At 49.2% G+C, this 12,500-nt stretch overlaps 1 protein-coding gene across 1 annotated transcript in view; it reads right to left on the reverse strand.

Annotated features, from left to right (window-relative positions):
* kalrna (kalirin RhoGEF kinase a) overlaps window positions 1-12,500 on the reverse strand; it is a 329,205-nt gene that overhangs the window by 312,851 nt on the left and 3,854 nt on the right. The gene's annotated exons all lie outside the window — the stretch shown is intronic.

Genomic DNA, 12,500 nt, shown 5'->3' on the forward strand with positions numbered 1-12,500 from the left:
AAGAGGAGAGAAGAGGAGAGGAGAGGAGAGGGGAGGAGAGGAGAGGAGAGAGGAGAGAAGAGGAGACTAGAGGAGAGGAGAGAAGAGGAGGGTAGGGGAGGGGAGGAGAGGAGAGGAGGAGATGAGAGGAGAGCAGAGGAGAGGAGAGGAGAGGAGAGGAGAGGGGAGAGGAAAGAAGAGGGGAGGAGAGGACAGGAGAGGGGATCGAGAGGAAAGGAGGGGAGGGGAGCGGAGAGGAGAGGAGCGGAGAGGAGAGGAGAGGAGAGGAGAGGAGAGGAGAGGAGAGGGGAGGGGAGGGGAGGAAAGGAGGGGAGGGGAGCGGAGAGGAGAGGAGAGGAGAGCAGGGGAGGGGAGGGGAAGGGAGGAGAGGAGAGGAGAGGAGAAAAGAGAAGAGGGTAGGGGAGAGGAGAAGAGGAGGGGAGAGGAGAGGAGAGAAGAGGAGGGTAGGGGAGAGGAGTGGAGAGGAGAGGAGAGGAGGGGAGAGGAGAGGAGAGAAGAGGGGGGTAGGGGAGAGGAGAGGAGGGGAGAGGAGAGGAGAGAAGAGGGGGGTAGGGGAGAGGAGAGGAGGGGAGAGGAAAGAAGAGAAGAGGAGGGTAGAGGAGAGGAGAGGAGAAGTCCGGCCTGCTCGCTCCGGCACACTGACTGAGGGCATGCTGGATACTACTGCTACAGTGCAGTACAGTACCGTACATACTGCAGCAGCCCACAGCTTAGACGGAAAAGTTACGCCACAGCCAAGCGTGTTAAGAGTGGAAAGAAAGAGTGAGAGAGGGATAGAGACAGAGAGAGAGAGAGAGAGAGAGAGAGAGAGAGAGAGAGAGAGAGAGAGAGAGGAGCGGAGAGAGGGATAGAGACAGAGAGAGAGAGAGAGAGAGAGAATGAGAGAGAGAGAGAGAGAGACAAACAGTCAGACAGACACACACACAAAGAGAGAGAGATATAGAGACAGACAGACAGACAGATAGAGAGACACACAAGACAGAGAGAGAGAGAGCGAGTGTGCCAGTGAGAGACAACACGAGACAGAGAAAGCACTGGTCGTAAATCTAAGACACGTCATAGCGCTGCCGGCAGAGGCGGAGGGGAAAAGGCAATCACGTACAGTAAGCAATCACATCAAGGGACTCTCAGGGCCCAGACTCGAGGTGATGAACGCGCCATTTCTCCCCGTTTTTTCCGTGACTGAAACGATCCTTCCCTATTTGTCTCTGGAACGAGGACAAGCTAATCCATTGGTTTAAGACCAACGTCAACATCACAAGAATGAGCTCCAGATTAGGCGCATATAAAATGTATCAAGTCAAGCAGCACATCGCTTGAAATGCTTCGAATGAGTGTGTTTCTATCTATGCACTCAACATGGAGGGAAAAAAGCGTTAAAAAAAAGACGAGCACGGAGAAGAGAAGACAGTAGGCCTACAGACGCTACTGTTGCATTTGGTGTTCTTTCCACGGTCCGTTGCTCTCCTGCTCTCCTCTATTCTGAGCCCATGCCTCTGAGCTAAGGGTGAAATATCTTGCCAGAAAAGCATTATGTTGCAGTGTTCATTCAACTAGCAAGAGAGTCAAATTTAACACTTGTGGTGCTGGTCTCAGTCTATAAGTGTTGAATTCACACTGCTGTGCTTTACTGTGTTAGACGAGCAGCATTGCCTTCCCTCGACAGTGTCTGCCTCATCCTCTTCCTTGTTTTGGCTTAGGCAAGGGATTTTTTTTCTCTCTATCTGCCCATGTTGACACCGGACCAATCTTGCGGCCAGGGTGCTGAATGCAGCACACACACACACACACACACACACACACACACACACACACACACACACACACACACACACACACACACACACACACACACACACACACACACACACACACACACACACACACACACACACTCACCCCCCTTCGGCCCTGGCTGTAGCAGAGCATAGATTTTTTTTATTTTTCAAACTGGCCATTTGCAAATGCAGCCCTGGGTATCACATGGCGTTTGTTTATTTTTATGGGACCTAGTAGGATTTCACCCAGCAATCTGGGGCGAAGAGGAGGAAGAAGAAACTCGCTTTGCCCCTGTAGTGTTTTTTTGTCTTTTGTCTATGCGTCACATATGATCATCTGCGTCATGCCGTTTTTTTGGACATAACTTAATATTGTGAGAGGGAAAAAAACCCAATACAACTTCACATAAAATCTGTGTAGATGGAAAACTCATATGTGGAAAAAATATAATAATGAAAATAAAATATGAATCGTTCAAGAAATACATAAACAACCAAAAAAAAGGCAATGTGTCTTGGCGAAAGAAGACAGCAGAAGAATCTTGAGGTTCATTCTGATTGATGACTTGCATGCTGCTGCGAGTGAAAACTGCTGGACAATGCGTGGAAATTGAGGAAACAAAAGAATCAGCCTCTACACTTCCCAGTAGCCTCTAGGACCATGCTGGTCAGGTTGACTCCAGCCTCTCTCTCTCTCTCTCTCTCTCTCTCTCTCTGTCACACTCACAAACTGACTATAGAGTTCTCTCTCTCTCTCTCTCTCTCTCTCTCTCTCTCTCTCTCTCTCTCTCTCTCTCTCTCTCTCTCCCTCCCTCCGTCAGACAGAGCAGAGGAATCCAGGGATCCAGTTGACAGGCTGAAGCAAGGGATTAAGTATTCATGAGCCTTCCCCTCTCTTCTCCTCTCCTGTTCCCGTCTCATGTGACCTTGTGCCAGCCTCTGAGTCACTGCCGCTACTGTCCCGCAGAGAGCTGTGGCATCACGGTGGGAGAGAGAGAGGGAAAGAGAGAGGGAGAGGGAGAGAGAGAGGGAGAGAGAGAGGGAGAGAGAGAGGGAGAGGGGTGGAGGGAGAAAGACGGCACTCTGGATGGGCCTCCCAGAAAAAGGACCTGACCAAGGATGTCTCTCTCTCTCTCTCTCTCTCTCTCTCTCTCTCTCTCTCTCTCTCTCTCTCTCTCTCTCTCCCTCTATCCCTCATACAGACACTCTCTGCCCTTCTCTATTTCTTTCTCTCACTCTCATTCTCTCTCTCCTTCGCTCTATATACCATTATTCCCTCTGCTTTTCACATGTCTCTTCCCCTTTCTGTGCTCCAAGAATATCCTCTCTCTCTCTCTCTGTATCACTCTCTCTCTCTCTCTCTCTCTCTCTCTCTCTCTCTCTCTCTCTCTCTCTCTCTCTCTCTCTCTCTCTCTCTCTCCATCTATCTTATGTATCTCTCACGCTTGCTCTTTCATCCTGATGGGAAGTAATGAAAGTGGAGCCCTGTAAGCTTCCACTGAAACCATTCTGACATCCATTTTCATTTCCTCGCCCCTTTCCTTTCGGTATCGCGGCTGCTGCGCTACAGTATGCCCTCCGGCTGCTGCCAGAAACACACATAGCTCTATTAGCTCCTCTTCTCCTCAGAAACACATGGAGCTCCTCAGAAACACATATAGCTCTATTAGCTCCTCTTCTCCTCAGAAACACACATAGCTCTATTAGCTCCTCTTCTCCTCAGAAACACACAGACCTCAGCTCCTCTTCTCCTCAGAAACACACGGACCTCAGCTCCTCTTCTCCTCAGAAACACACGGACCTCAGCTCCCCTTCTCCTCAGAAACACACATAGCTCTATTAGCTCCTCTTCTCCTCAGAAACACACAGAGCTCAGCTCCCCTTCTCATCAGAAACACACATAGCTCTATTAGCTCCCCTTCTCCTCAGAAACACACGTAGCTCTATTAGCTCCTCTTCTCCTTAGAAACACACGGACCTCAGCTCCCCTTCTCCTCAGAAACACATGGAGCTCCTCTTGTCCTCAGACACACACAGACCTCAGCTCCTATTTTCCTCAGAAATATGAGGACCTCAGCTCCTCTTCTCCTCAAATACACACAGCTCTATTAGCTCCCCTTCTCCTCAGAAACACACGGCGCTCCTCAGAAACACATGGACCTCAGCATAAACACAACCACGCCTCAACCCCACCCCCCTCTTTCTGCTTTGAGTCTCCAGTCTCCAGGCCTCCTGTAACCCCATATTACCACGGGGCCAGGCCAGCAAGCCTTCGGGTGAGTGATAGCTACAGACCTCCCAGCCCTTCCCCCCTGGGAGCTGGGCCGGCGGTGACAAATCCACGACAAAGCCATCACGCCTGGAAAAAAGCTGGGAAAGCGAGCGAGCTCCATCCTCCATCCTACATCCCACCTACCAAGTCCCTAGTGATCTCTGGGAGAGGAGGAGGAAGAGGAGGAGGAGGAGAAGGAGGAGGAGGAGAAGGAGGAGAGCCATGGAGGCGGTCGATGTTGATGTGGAAAGGTGGTGTGATATGTGGTGTGTGTGTGTGTGTGTGTGTGAGAGAATGTGTGTGTGTGTGTGTGTGTGTGTGTGTGTGTGTGTGTGTGTGTGTTGTGTGTGTGTGTGTGTGTGTGTGTGTGTGTGTGTGTGTGTGTGTGTGTGTGTGTGTGTGTGTGTATGTGTGTGTGTGTGTGTGTGTGTGTGTGTGTGTGTGTGTGTGTGTGTGTGTGTATGTGTGTGTGTGTTTGCGTGTGTGCGTGTGTGCGTGCGTGCGTGCATGCGTGCTGTGTGTATGCATACTGTGTGCGTGTGTGTGTGTGCTACAAAAAAGGCACTGTGTGGATGGTGGTGTGTGGTGTGCGTTGGGTCGGGTGCTGAAGGTCATTTTCAGGCTGTCACTTGGGAGGGCGCCTTCCTCCCTCCTCATCATCCTCACATTAATGCATCCAGTGGCTAATTGGACGTCCACAGGAGGGCCGCTACCATGCTTGACCCCTGGGGTAATTAGTTTACCACCGACACGGCGCCCGCTCCACTCCAACACCGCCACTGTTACATCACATTTGTTGCCTCCATTGACAACCAATACGCCAAATGACGGATTGGTCAATGATCATAATCAATGTGTGTTGTACAGTAACTGCACAAGAAAGACCCAGGGAGCAACAGAGATAGATACATAAAAATAGTCAAATTGCTCTTAGACAAACAGTGAAAATATATTTTGACTTCAAGAGAGTCCAAAAGAGCAACCACCTATGTTTTACCACATTTGTTCTCCATTGACAACCAATACGCCATATGCCGGATTGCTCAATGGTGGTGGTCAATGTCTGTTATTACTACAGACACGACAAGAGTCAGGGAGCAACAAACGACACAAAAAAAAATAGTCAAATCGCTTGCTCAGATTCCAAATAATCACTCGCACTGTGGAATATACATACAGTATACATACAGTATATATATATATATAATATATATATTGCGGTAGAGCAGGTGTTGTGGTGAAGGACGTGTTGTTAGACAGATATTATGTAGTCAATGTCTGTTATTACTACACAAGAAGAGTCAGGGAGCAACAAAGGATACAAAAATATAGTCAAATTGCTTGCTCAGATTGCAAATAAGCACTCGCACTGTGAAAAATACATACAGTGTATATATATATATATATTGCTGTAAAGGAGCTATTGCGGTAAAGGACACGTTGTTGTTTCAAGACAGATATTATGAAGGAATGGAGTATTCAGTACTGTTATTACCACATTGGTGTTCCTGTGGTTTACAACAAAAGAGGATTTTTTCCATCTCCAATCATGGGGAGGATTCGCAACATTAACTCTAGTGAGGGGGAAAAAGCGGGAAGTGAAAACCCCCACAGGACTTTATGGAAATACATAATAGCTCTATCTATTCAAGATGAACACTTGATACATAAGTTAGATAGGGAGGGAGAGGAAAGGTGTTGTGAATAGCCTGTTATATAAGCTTATTTTATTGTGGTTCCCATTCAGGCCCTTGAGTTAAGATCTCAACATTTATTTTGAAAGGTCAGCCACAAAGGTACACTATATAACCGTGATATTTCTCAGCAGAAAATCTCCCACGGAAAAATCTCCCCTGTGAGACAGAGACAGATGTAAAGGTGATGTTTATCTGCTACACATCTGCTACAAAAACATTGTGTGAAAAAAACCAAGACAACAAAAAAAATTAAATTCTGGCCCAAAATAGTCTGATGACATCATATAAACAAACCGGAGGTGCGAAGAGAAAAGTGCTTGTCCGTCACACCTTCATCAGCATAAACACAGATGCATCGCCTTAGGGAAGAAAGGGGGACGGCTGAGTCCCCTCAATTTGTCTAAAAGCTTTGTTTTTTTTTCTTTTTAAGGGAATGGATCAGTTAATAAGATCTGACTCCATTAGCCTCCTGGGCCGGCCTCTCTCCATTCACTCAGCCTCCCATGGCATATGGTTACTCACACACACCACACTACACCACGCCACAGGCTGGGTGGGGAGTGGGCTTGTGGCGTACTGGTGTGTGTGTGTGTGTGTGTGTGTGTGTGTGTGTGTGTGTGTGTGTGTGTGTGTGTGTGTGTGTGTGTGTGTGTGTGTGTGTGTGTGTGTGTGTACGTGCAGGGGGGTGGGCTCCCCATTTTCCACAAGCCCTCCCTCCCTGTGCTCTCTCTCTCTCTCTGTGTCTCTCTCTCTCTCTCTCTCTCTCTCTCTCTCTCTCTCTCTCTCCGCCGTCCACGTCAGATCATGACTCAATAATCCCCACAAATCTTGTCTCACTCTCCCTATTACCCTGGTGGTTTTACACCGGGCCAATTAACCATCTGCCAGCCCCCCTTCTCTCTCTCTCTTTCTCGCTCTCTACCTCTCTCTCTTGCTCTACCTCTCTTTCTCTCTCTCTCTACCTCTCTCTCTCTCTCTACCTCTATCTCTTTCTCTACCTCTCTTTCTCTCTCTACCTCTCTCTCTCTCTCTCTCTCTCTCTCTCTCTCTCTCTCTCTCTCTCTACCGCTCTCTCTCTCTCTCTCTCTCTCTTTCTCTCGCTACCTCTCTCTACCTCTCTCTCTTGCTCTACCTCTCTTTCTCTCTCTCTCTACCTCTCTCTCTCTCTCCCTGCACTATAGCATGGCACAGGCGCACAAGCACGGCTAGCATGCTGCTTGGCCTGCTGGAGAAAGTGGGAGGGGGTATTGTAGAGAAAGACAGGAGTGAAAGAAAGAGGCAGACAGAAAGAGAGAGAGAGCCAGAGACAGAGAAGGTGACAGAGAGACTAAGAAACAGAGAAAGAAATAAAAGAAACAGAAAGAGAGAATTCTAGAGCAGAGCAGGGAGGGATCCCGGCGGAACCATTGTTCCGCCTGACAGTGGGGGCATCAAACCACATTGTCCTCCTCCTACTCGCCCCCCCTCCCCCCTCTCCAGCCCCCTTCACCTTACGCTTCCCATCATGCATGGAGAGGAGACGCCATTTATGAGGGTCCCGAGTGAGGAGGGGGGCGGAGGAGAAGGAGGAGGAAGAGGAGGAGGAGGTGGGGGGAGGGAGAGGGGGAGGAGGAGACCCCCATTCTCATTCTGAGGCTAGATTTGGAAGAAAGCCAAGGCCTCTCTCTCTCTCTCTCTCTCTCTCTCTCTCTCTCTCTCTCTCTCTCTCTCTCTCTCTCTCTCTCTCTCTCTCTCTCTCCCTCTCTCTCTCTCTCTCTCTCTGAGTTACTAGCTAAGCTGAGTGAGCAAGCACCCACAAAAAAAGGCATGAATGAATTTTTATCCATTAACGAAAGTCCCCTCTCTCAGACACGGAAGAGGCGTACCGTACATCAGCCTATTAACCTTACAGCAGAAGAGGTGTGCTGTGCCGGCTCATTTAGCTATAGTGTCGTTATATTCTTTTTTATTTTTTTATTTTTACTCTTACTCTATGCCAACAAAATCCACAAGGAACAGATACAATTTTATGTGATTGTTAAATAAAGTTTGAGACAGTGTGTGTGTGTGTGTGTGTGTGTGTGTGTGTGTGAGAGAGAGAGAGAGAGAGAGAGAGAGAGAGAGAGAGAGAGACAGAGACAGAGACAGAGACAGAGACAGAGCAAGAGAGAGAGAGAGAGCTGGGATGGGATCACTTGGGAATGGCACGACTTGCATCATTCATGCATCTGCTTAAATACCTCACTTGACACCAGGGACCTAATTACCCCGTGGCGTTCATGTAGGCATTCATTAAAGAAGGAAGTCATGTGGTCCACCACACGTGTGTGTGTGTGTGTGTGTGTGTGTGTGTGTGTGTGTGTGTGTGTGTGTGTGTGTGTGTGTGTGTGTGTGTGTGTGTGTGTGTGTGTGTGTGTGTGTGTGTGTGTGTGTGTGTGTGTGTGTGTGTGTGTGTGTGTGTGTGTGGCAGGCTCACTGGGGGTCATGGTGTCGAATGTGGAGTCAAAACGCACAGCTGAGCTTTCCATAATGAAAACACAGCCCATCACATGCTCTTTGTCTTTCTTCGGGGCCTAGTGCGCTTCCTACGACTGACTTTGTTTCTCTATCTCTCGTTTCTGTCAGTGTCTTCCCATCTTCCCATCTCTGATTCAATCTTTCTCCCTATCTCACTCCCGTAATAAAAACCCATCATCTCTGCTGGTCTTTGTCTCTCTGGTCCTGTTGTTATTCCCCTCTTCTTATGACTTCCCGTCTCTGTCTTTTCTCTCTCTCTCTCTCTCTCTCTCTCTCTCTCTCTCTCTCTCTCTTTCTCTCTCTCTCTCTCTCTCTCTCTCTCTCTCTCTCTCTCTCTCCCTCTCTCTCTCTCTCTCTCTCTTTCTCTGTCCATACCCACCACCTCCCCCCATTTCTGCATCTCTCATCCATACAAAATACAGATTTCTATTTCTCCTTCTGCCTGCTCATTTCTGAGTCTGACTCACCGTCTTCTTCAGAGTGGTTAGGTACTGTGGAGATAAATCACACAATGCCTGCAGGTCTGCCCACAGCCCTTCTGGCCATGCACTCAAACAGATAAACAGAGAGAGAGGGAGGGAGGGAGAGAGAGGGGGGGGTGGAGAGAGAGAGAGAGAGAGAGGGATGGAGGGAGAGGGTGATGGAGAGAGAGAGAGAGAGATAGAGGGGGGGTGTAGAGAGAGAGAGACAGAGAGGGATGCAGGGAGAGGGTGATGGAGAGAGAGAGAGAGAGAGAGAGAGAGAGAGAGAGAGAGAGAGAGAGAGAGAGAGAGAGAGAGAGAGAGAGAGAGAGAGAGAGAGAGAGAGAGAGAGAGAGCTGTCCGTCTGTCTTATCCTATATACTGAAGTGGAAAATTGAGGTCCCGGGGCCACAGGGTTCAACCAGCTGCCCACCCTCCTGACTGACACACACACACACCCTGACACACACACACACACACACACACACCCTGACACACACACACACCCTGACACACATACACCCTGACACACATACACACACACACACACACACCCTGACACACACACACACACACACACACACACACCCTGACACACACACACACACACACACACACACACACACACACACACACACACACACACACACAAACACACATACCCTGACACACACACGCACACACACACACACACACACACACACACACCCTGATACACACACACACACGCACGCACGCACGCACACACACACACGCACACACACATACACACACACACACAGATTTCAGACGCCTTCTGACACCACACTCTAAAGCACTCAGAGAGAGAGAGAGAGCAAGAGAGAGAGAGAGAGAGAGAGAGAGAGAGAGAGTCTGTGGCACCAGCCCACTCGCAAAAGGCGCTTTAATTATGAATGAGCCCCATCACCGCAGTCAGAATGCCCATGACTGGGGAAGCACAATGGCGGATGTGTTTCACCAGGCAGCAAAGAGGACAAAAGGGGCTAAAGATACTTGTGACAACTTCGCACTCGGCCTCTCGGGTTATTTAGCAAGTTAATCAGCCTGACGCACGCCTCTGTTAGACACACAGAGGTTAGATACAAGGCGGATGGGGTTGGAGAGAGTGGTGAGACAAATAGCTAGCTATGTACGTTCCACTCTGTGAGAGCTGTGCAGTCCTGGTGGCTAAGGGAGGCCGGAGATTGACATATTGACTAAAGATGCTTGTGACAACTTCTACAGTTCATGGTTATTAATAACCCATTAAAACACAGCATTGTGAATTTGCTGTTACCAGATGAGTTGTAGTAGAGCATTACTAAAGGGTCTGTGTTATATTGTAGTCGTGTAGTGCTATGGTAATTAACCTCTCAATGACTATTACAGCGTGCCTCAGATGGTACGGCGTGCGTTATGGGTCTATGCAACTTAGCTTAAACATATGCCTAGTTTAGACACATGGGGGTACCAAGGTGAAAGGGTTGGGGTTGCGTTTGGTTCGGTTGGTGGGTGGGCCGTGTGGAGGACGGATAGAAAAAGCTAGCTGAAATCCCGACCATTTATGTTGCACTCAATTAGATCTGCTTGGTCCTGATGGGTATAGCCTACTACGAATCTGGTACAAGAGTAAACCAGGTTAAGGTTAGAGGTAAATCATCAAATAGAAGAGCCTATAATTCATCTAATAGAAAAGCCTGGACTGGAGTCCTCATTTATTAAAAAAATGAAGACTCCGGGCTCTTCTATTAGATGATTTACCTCTTCACTTAACCTGGTTTACTCCTGAACCAGCTTCTTAGCGTAGGCCCCTGATGGCTGAGGGAGGCTTAGAGAGAGAGAGACTATTGATTCGGCCTGGTGCTGCTGTCTACTGCCAATCTCCTGGACCTTTCATTACCTGAGGCGATGGTGGAGACTCAAGCTTCACTAAACTACTGCTTGTTAAAAACATTAGAGCCAAAAGCAGGCCAAATTGCTTCTCCACATAATTGCTCTGGTTCTCCTATTGAGCATCCACGTCGTCTCTCAAAACAACAGGGCAGAAACAGACAAAAATTGACTATTTTCATTTCCAGGGTCTCACTGATTGCGTTGTTTTTTTGTGTAAAAGGCAGGAGCCGTAGCTGTAAACAAGACCGCCAAATCATCAGATAAACCTGGGTTTACAAAGCAGCTCTTAGCGAAAGTTTGCATTGGAGGTTAAACCTAGTATACTCTAAGCGGTGATCAAGCCGGCTAGATGGGGTCTCTCTAGACGTTAAGCCCATTTCTGAGTTCACTCAGGGCAGCCGTTGTGTGATTAGACCGCTGCTCGCTCACCCACAAAATGTCTTTCTCCAGCCAGGCAAAACACCCACGGCCGCCCACCACCCGGCTTTGATGGGAGGGTGGATTGGGGGTAAAAAAAAATGAAGAGAGGGGTGGGGGATTGGCCAGTGCCGAGGCCAAGGGGGTGAAGGTTGAAATTGGAAGGATATAGGGGGTGGGGGTGTGAAAGTGGGCTTTCCCTCCAAGTCCCATCCCAAGACCCAGACGCCAAAGTCTGCCATGTAAGATCAGGCCAGTGTTTCTCAAAGTGGGGCGGAGGCCCCCCTAGGGGGGCGCAGAGGTATTGGAGGGGGGGCGTGTGAAGTCATTCTGCTTTGCCATGAAGTCAACATATTCACTTTACATTCACAATATATTCATTAATTCATTCACTAATATTTAGAATAAATCATATGTAGGCTATATACGTGTATATTAGGCTTTAATAAACTTTACTAAGGCCTATTTATTTGTATTTTCGTAACCATTTTGCTTGAGGGGGGGCGCAGGCAGATACCCTTCCTCTGAAGGGGGGAATGGCAGGAAGAGTTTGAGAAACACTGGATTAGGCCAAGCCGTCCCGACCTGTTGCCGAGGAGGACAAACCCAGATGCGAGCAGATGTCCTCCTCTCCACCGCACCGTGGCGGCAAAAGTCACGGTCCTTCGGCACTGGCCACGGACCCGAAACCTCCCATCTGTGTCTCATTTCACTTTGGTCAGGGAAGCAGCAGCAGCGCCGGAGAGACAGAGTGAGCGAGCGAGCGTGGGCAGGCGGGCGGGCAGCCCTGGAAGTCAGGATGGGTCCTCCTGACACAAAAGGCCGCCTGTGTTTGTGGGGGGGTCTATGGGTTTGTGTGTGTGTGTGTGTGGGGAGGGGGTGTCTGTGGGTTTGTGTGTGTGTGTGTGTGTGTCTCTCTCTCTCTCTCTCTCTCTCTCTCTCTCTTTCCCCCTCTCTTTCTCTCTCTCTCTCTCTCTCTCTCTTTCTCTTTCTCCCTCTCTCTCTCTCTTTCTCTCTCTCTCTTTCTCCCTCTCTCTCTCTCTCTCTGCCTCCCTCTCTCTCTCTCTGCCTCCCTCTCTCTCCCCACTCCTCTTCCAAGATCTGGGCCCACTTCGCCTGCTCTGCATATGTCTCCCTCCCCAACCACAGATGCAGGCCCCCCTCAGTGCTCACTGGTCTAACTAACCCTGCAGGCAAAGCCAAGCCAATCGCATCGAATGGCACTCGAGCAGAGATACCCCACTCCACTCTACCCGGCTGCAGCCAGATGCCCACCCGGCTCGGCCGACCGTCTCCAGCCCCAAAGACTTTGTTTATGGAAAGAAGAGCTGAAAGCTGAAAGCCCAACTGGGAAACTCCAAATCCCATTGTCATTGTGACACAGCACTCCACAGCACACAAGTGTTCACTGCACACTGCACACACAACGGAATTGCATTTATGCCTCACCTGTGCAAAGGGGGGTAGCCCCCAATGGTGCCCCAAG

The sequence above is a fragment of the Engraulis encrasicolus genome, chromosome 13, assembly GCF_034702125.1.
Source record: "Engraulis encrasicolus isolate BLACKSEA-1 chromosome 13, IST_EnEncr_1.0, whole genome shotgun sequence".
In the NCBI taxonomy this organism is placed as follows: domain Eukaryota; kingdom Metazoa; phylum Chordata; class Actinopteri; order Clupeiformes; family Engraulidae; genus Engraulis; species Engraulis encrasicolus.